The following is an 8,497-nucleotide window of genomic DNA, read 5'->3' on the forward strand; positions in this document are numbered from 1 at the left end:
ATATACATGTATCATTTGAGAACGATACGTTTCTCATACTTAAAATATTCGTTTCAAATACTCGTGCGATAGGTTCAAGTGCAAAGCATATTTAAGTACCACTTACACGCTAATGATATTAAAATGAAGTTTAAAAATATTTCCATTTTACTTTAACAACAAATAATCCATGAAGTCAAAACACTCTTAAATTCAAAGTAACCGTGTCCCCCGGGTAATCCGCGCGCGCGCCGCCTAGGTTATCAATTTTTACATACTTTCATCTTATTACGTACGATTAAACTTGATAAGATAAACGTTCAAGTGTCTTTCGAGATAAGCGGAGATGCCTGAACACAATATGTTGATATACGAAAAAACAAATCGTCGCGAGAAATATCATAAATACATTGATTTTTTGACGATTTTACCCCCATTTCACCCCTTAAATCCCGGATCCCGACGATCCCGACGATCCCGATCCCGGGATGATCGAAGGTAAAAAAAATTAGCTTCCCTTTGGGAGTTCAAGGTTTCCTTAGGTGGGATTTGATAGCCCGTAATGGCGTTACTTAGCACTTTAAAAATCATGTCCATGGACTACTTAATTTTTGTGTACATTACATTTTTGTTTCCAGAAATTTTTTATCGTATATTTTGCATTGTTAAAGCTTAATTCCGTTTCATTCCGAACAAATGACAATAATCACAACAATAACCAATAAATATGCCACTGTATTCTAAGCCCAATTCGCACTAGACAATTAATTGGCCCACCTAATTGTTACAAACTAATTGTAAGGAAGAAAATTGTACACAATGAACAGGACAATTGTAACAATTGTTCCCACTTTTTCCGTTCACACTATACAATTATCAGGCTTACAAATAGTTGGATACAATTAAGCGGCCCAATTAATTGTACAGTGTGAACTAGGCTCAATTATTATAAAGTGTGGAATATTTAAAGTAATGTTTCTATTACCGCCTAGATATTTCCAATTTTAGAATAGACAAATCGTTGTGTAAACAATTATTCGAACGGCCACTTATTAAATACGCTAAAATTACCACTGCCAAAGGCTGGGACAGTCAAAGGTACGGCTCTGTACACCAATTACGCGGAGCGATCATCCCCTCACGTATACCGCTGCCAAATATTTTAGGTATACCACTGCAAAATATTTTACGTGTACCGCTGCAAAATATGTTACGTATACCGCTGCAAAATATGTTACGTATACTGCTGCAAAATATGTTACGTATAATGCTTTAAAATATTTTACTTATACTACTGCAAAATATGTTACGTATACTGCTGCAAAATATGTTACGTATACTGCTGCAAAATATGTTACGTATACTGCTTTAAAATATTTTACGTATACTGCTGCCAAATATGTTACGTAAACTGCTGCAAAATATGTTACGTATACTGCTGCAAAATGTGTTACGTATACTGCTTTAAAATATTTTACGTATACTGCTGCAAAATATGTTACGTATAATGCTTTAAAATATTTTACGTATACTGCTGCAAAATATGTTAGGTAAACTGCTGCAAAATAAGTTACGTATAATGCTCAAAATATATTACGTATAATGCTTTAAAATATTTTACGTATACTGCTGCAAAATATGTTAGGTAAACTGCTGCAAAATATGTTACGTATAATGCTTTAAAATATTTTACGTATACTGCTGCAAAATATGTTACGTAAACTGCTGAAAATAAGTTACGTATAATGCTGCAAAATATATTACGTATACTACTGCAAAATATGTTACGTATACTGCTGCAAAATATATTACGATATTGTTTTAAAATATTTTACGTATACTGCTGCAAAATATGTTACGTAAACTGCTGCAAAATATGTTACGTATACTGCTGCAAAATATGTCACGCATACTGCTGCAAAATATGTTACGTATACTGCTGCAAAATGTGTTACGTATACTGCTTTAAAATATTTTACGTATACTGCTGCAAAATATATTACGTATAATGCTTTAAAATATTTTACGTATACTGCTGCAAAATATGTTAGGTAAACTGCTGCAAAATATGTTACGTATAATGCTTTAAAATATTTTACGTATACTGCTGCAAAATATGTTAGGTAAACTGCTGCAAAATATGTTACGTATAATGCTTTAAAATATTTTACGTATACTGCTGCAAAATATGTTACGTAAACTGCTGAAAATAAGTTACGTATAATGCTGCAAAATATATTACGTATACTACTGCAAAATATGTTACGTATACTGCTGCAAAATATGTTACGAATACTGCTGCAAAATATGTTACGTATACTGCTTTAAAATATGTTACGTAAACTGCTGCAAAATATGTTACGTATACTGCTGCAAAAAATGTTAGGTACACTGCTGCAAAAAATGTTACGTATATTGCTGCAAAATATTTTAAGTATACTGCTTCAAAATATATTACGTATACTGCTTTAAATTTTTTTACCTATACTGCTGCAAAATATGTTACGTATACTGCTGCAAAATATGTTACGTATACTGCTTTAAAATATTTTACGTATACTGCTGCCAAATATGTTACGTAAACTGCTGCAAAATATGTTACGTATACTGCTGCAAAATATGTTACGTAAACTGCTGAAAAATATGTTACGTATACTGCTGCAAAATATGTAACGCATACTGCTGCAAAATATGTTACGTATACTGCTTTAAAATATTTTACGTATACTGCTGCAAAATATGTTACGTATAATGCTTTAAAATATTTTACGTATACTGCTGCAAAATATGTTAGGTAAACTGCTGCAAAATAAGTTACGTATAATGCTCAAAATATGTTACGTATACTACTGCAAAATATGTTACGTAAACTGCTGAAAAATATGTTACGTATACTGCTGCAAAATATATTACGATATTGTTTTAAAATATTTTACGTATACTGCTGCAAAATATGTTACGTAAACTGCTGCAAAATATGTAACGTATACTGCTGCAAAATATGTCACGCATACTGCTGCAAAATATATTACGTATACTGCTGCAAAATGTGTTACGTATACTGCTTTAAAATATTTTACGTCTACTGCTGCAAAATATATTACGTATAATGCTTTAAAATATTTTACGTATACTGCTGCAAAATATGTTAGGTAAACTGCTGCAAAATAAGTAAAGTATAATGCTCAAAATATGTTACGTATACTGCTGCAAAATATATTACGTATACTGCTTTAAAATATTTTACGTATACTGCTGCAAAATATGTTACGTATACTGCTGCAAAATGTGTTACGTATACTGCTTTAAAATATGTTACGTATACTGCTGCAAAATATGTTACGTATACTGCTTTAAAATATTTTACGTATACTGCTGCAAAATATGTTACGTATAATGCTTTAAAATATTTTACGTATACTGCTGCAAAATATGTTACGTATACTGCTGCGAAATGTGTTACGTTTTAATGCTTTAAAATATTTTACGTATACTGCTGCAAAATATGTTACGTAAACTGCTGCAAAATAAGTTACGTATATTGCTGCAAAATATGTTACGTATACTACTGCAAAATATGTTACGTATACTGCTGCAAAATATGTTACGTATACTGCTGCAAAATATGTCACGTATACTGCTGCAAAATATGTCACGTATACTGCTTTAAAATATTTTACGTATACTGCTGCAAAATATATTACGTATAATGCTTTAAAATATTTTACGTATACTGCTGCAAAATATGTTAGGTAAACTGCTGCAAAATATGTTACGTATAATGCTTTAAAATATTTTACGTATACTGCTGCAAAATATGTTACGTAAACTGCTGAAAATAAGTTACGTATAATGCTGCAAAATATATTACGTATACTACTGCAAAATATGTTACGTATACTGCTGCAAAATATATTACGATATTGTTTTAAAATATTTTACGTATACTGCTGCAAAATATGTTACGTAAACTGCTGCAAAATATGTTACGTATACTGCTGCAAAATATGTCACGCATACTGCTGCAAAATATGTTACGTATACTGCTGCAAAATGTGTTACGTATACTGCTTTAAAATATTTTACGTATACTGCTGCAAAATATATTACGTATAATGCTTTAAAATATTTTACGTATACTGCTGCAAAATATGTTAGGTAAACTGCTGCAAAATATGTTACGTATAATGCTTTAAAATATTTTACGTATACTGCTGCAAAATATGTTAGGTAAACTGCTGCAAAATATGTTACGTATAATGCTGCAAAATATATTACGTATACTACTGCAAAATATGTTACGTATACTGCTGCAAAATATGTTACGAATACTGCTGCAAAATATGTTACGTATACTGCTTTAAAATATGTTACGTAAACTGCTGCAAAATATGTTACGTATACTGCTGCAAAAAATGTTAGGTACACTGCTGCAAAAAATGTTACGTATATTGCTGCAAAATATTTTAAGTATACTGCTTCAAAATATTTTACGTATACTGCTGCAAATATGTTATGTATACTGCTGCAAAATGTATTATGTATTCTGCTGCAAAATATTTTACGTATACTGCTACAAAATATTTTACGTATACTGCTGCAATATGTATTATGTATTCTGTTGCCAAATATTTTACGTATACTACTGCAAAATATGTTACGTATACTGCTGCAAAATATGTTACGTTTACTGCTGCAAAATATGTTACGTATACTGCTTTAAAATATGTTACGTAACTTGGTGCAAAATATGTTACGTATACTGCTGCAAAAAATGTTACGCATACTGCTGCAAAATATTTTACGTATACTGCTTCAAAATATTTTACGTATACTGCTGCAAAATATGTTACGTATAATGCTGCAAAATATGTTACTTATACTGCTGCAAAATGTATTATGTATTCTGCTGCAAAATATTTTACGTATACTGCTACAAAATATTTTACGTATACTGCTGCAATATGTATTATGTATTCTGTTGCCAGATATTTTACGTATACTGCTGCAAAATATGTTACGTATACGGCTGCAAAATGTATGTATTCTGCTGCAAGATATGTTACGTATACTGTTGTAAAATTTGTTACGTATATTGCTGCAAAAGGTATTATGTATTCTGCTGCAAAATATATTACGTATACTGAAAAAAATTAGTTATATATCTCAATTTACAAAATTTCAGATTTCCATTGATACCGTACAAACGTACAGTTACATACCTACAGTGTTGTACAATGTATTTCAATACTAAATTATAGATTGAAATTAGATGCATTTCATGTTCATAACTAGTAGGTCTAAACGATGTCATGATTAGGTAGGCTTATGGCACCACCTACTACAATTAGATATTTTAATATTTAAAAATTAGTTTTGAGGATTTGCAGATCTAATATAAATCCTGTAAAAAAATTATTAATTTATAATTTATTATTATTATTATTGAAATATACATATATGTACCACAGAGCAAGGACGAAACCGGAACGCGGTTTTCGAGACGAAAGGAATGTGCTTACTTCTCTTCATTCAAAGATAGATAACGGCCGCGTGGTAGCTCTGGCAATGGTTTCAGGTAACACACTCAGTCCGCGTGCCGGCTTCTCTTAATAACCTGGGAGATATTCACTGATAGCTATGGGCCACTTTGTAGGTTTGATAATGGTTTCACTTAAACTTTTTCTACCGTACTTACTATCAAAACATAAGTTTGGCATAGCCCATAGATGGCGCGCTGGACTAAAAAGGGAACTTGTATTCATAAAACGAGTCCTTTGCGGCGGAAATTTTATCAAGATAACTAACTAGATTCATTTCCACGTCCCTAGTAAAGGCACTCGTCAGAGAACAACATTTAATAGTGCCGCACTTGTTTCTTCTTTAAGTATAATGCACGCCACGTGCAATTTATTTTCTGAAACCATTGATATTTTTTCATGTTAATATTATAATAATAATCAGCTAGGCTAATACCCAAGGCACCACCTTAGGGCTAAGTCATCGAGCGACTTTTAAAGCCTTTAATTCAGGTGGCCGGGTTACAATACGTAGGAGGGGGGTGGCAAGCCCTGCAAGCCACGCGAGCCAACAGCTCCCTACACTAACTATTACCGTTAACCTCAAAAAGGTTTTATTATTATTATTATTATATTCTGATATTCTCAACTTAAAACATAACATAGAACAATTAAGTTATCGTTTGTAAAAACCATAAAACTGTAAAAATATATAAACATACTCCAAACTACACGGTAAAACCAAACTATCGAACATTTAGAGATCGGCGTCACAGATAAATTAACTGGCAAAATTTCAATTAATCATAAAAATTGCGGTTAACCATTTATCCATGTATAAACGATTTAATATGGGAAAAAGCCAAAAATAACTGATAATTTTTGTTTATGGATATTATCCAAATAAACGGTTAATTTTTATCCAAACGCCGACCTCTACGAAAAAAAATTTAAAACTTTCAAAGGGTTGCCACAATTTACACAAAAGGTACATTATTATACAATTTTAGGTTTAGGAACTTTAAAATGGCTACGTTAAAATTTTATTACCGCTGAGGTTTGTTGTCATAATGACGTCAAGTCCTTGCTGAACGCAATTTTCACAACTGTCAGTGTTTTTAAAATTTCTGCTTTTCTGGTCTACTAGACTGTAAAAAGTAAATGAGCTTACAAGCGATGAAATTATCGAAGAAAATGCCGTAGACTTTAGTTGGCCTCATAGTTTCTTTAAATAAAGGAAACAGGGAGCAGTTATTCGAACAATGTTAGTAAATAATATTAAGCCTCGGACCACTCCGTTGCGAATTCCAGCAAATGTGCAGAATGTAGTACCGTATTATTCTCCAATAGACGTTAAATGTCATTGTAGAATTAGTTATACAGCAGTTGAAGTACGTTAAATTACTTGGCGTTAATGGTTTTGTTGTGCCCTAAATTTTAATATTTCAGAAATTAATTGAAATTTACGGAGCTTCTAAAAAAAACTTGATATCCGTGTCATTGGAGAAGATAACTTAAGCATGTCTCTGCCTCATAGCGATCCCAGTTTCCATTCGAAACATCGCATACTGATTTGGTTTATCCAAAGGCAATACGCATTATATTTATATGGAATTTATAAAATGTATATCAAGAAAAAGGCAGAACTTTATATCTTGGCCTTCTGAAGAAAGAATGGTAGACAGCAAAGAGTTTTGCGAAGCCGAATCTGGTTTTTCGGAATTGGTAGGGGCAGTGGACGGTTTCCATAAGGATGTTAAAGAAACCGAAGATTATAGCATGCATTTCATCATAGTAGGTTCCAGTTTGTTTACCTTGTGCTGTCTTCAACTTTCTTATAGCTATTACAAATATCAACGATATAATTACTGTCCAGAAAATATCAATAACAGTAGAAGGCAATCAAATCCTAAGACTTACGTTTCCCTCAAATTCTTTAATTTGACATCGCAGTCATCGGATTTCCATGAGTAACCTGTTTCACACATATTTTTCTCTAAACATTTTTATTTTTGCAGGAATTTTCAAGTTAATCTTTATATTATCCAAACAAATTAATAATCAAAAGTATAGAGTTTCGTTCCCATCTTACTGAACTATCTGCTATTTCGAAACATTAAATTAATAATCATTAATTGTAGGTAGAATCCAAGTTAATTATATAATTTAACGATCAGTGTCTAGGTCACTGCCATCAGCGTACCGATACCAAATAGGATTGTTATTTAAGAATGAAATAAGAATGCATTTGGATTACGTCTTATTTAACAAATAAATAAGTCAGGAAAAATGTCGTTACCCTTATTTATTTGTTACGTTTAAGTTAAACTTAATCAAGACTTATGTTAAACTAATAAAATTCGCTTTTTTGGACTTAAATGTCACACTCAAAAAAGACTTAAGTAACTTCTAAAAATGACTTTTTTGGACAGCATCAATTTCGTTTAGATGAAAACGAAAAATCGGTAAATTTAAGACTGCAATAATCGTCATTTTAAGGTTAAATGCAGCTTTAAAATAAATTAAAAACATGGAATTTCTTTAATTACGTTTAATACTGCAGCCTTATTAACCACTACAAAAGAAAACAAATACTGGGTATAATAATATTATTTTAAATATAAAATAGTTTTAAAATCGCATTAACAATACAAAGTTGTCATAACATAAAATGAGGCTCAATTAACACTAACTGAAATCTTATATTTGTTTGATTTTTCCAGTTAAAATTATGTTTAAATAAAGTCTTAATAAGTTTTAAATTAAATCTGTTATAAAAATAAATTCAATATAATATATATATCTGACACATTAAGTTTTTAAAAACTTAAATCAGTGGTGCCGCTAGGACGTTTGTAGAGGTAGGTTAATAATTTTTTTAAGTTATTGGGCCCCTTTTATGTTTTAAAGGGAATATAATCCCCAACAAATTTAGACATTAACTCCTAAATCAACCACTTAGGAGCATCGAAAATGTCAAGATCAAGGATGGAGCAGCC

The sequence above is a fragment of the Leiobunum rupestre genome, chromosome 1, assembly GCF_980474605.1.
Source record: "Leiobunum rupestre chromosome 1, qqLeiRupe1.1.hap1, whole genome shotgun sequence".
NCBI classification, from domain to species: domain Eukaryota; kingdom Metazoa; phylum Arthropoda; class Arachnida; order Opiliones; family Sclerosomatidae; genus Leiobunum; species Leiobunum rupestre.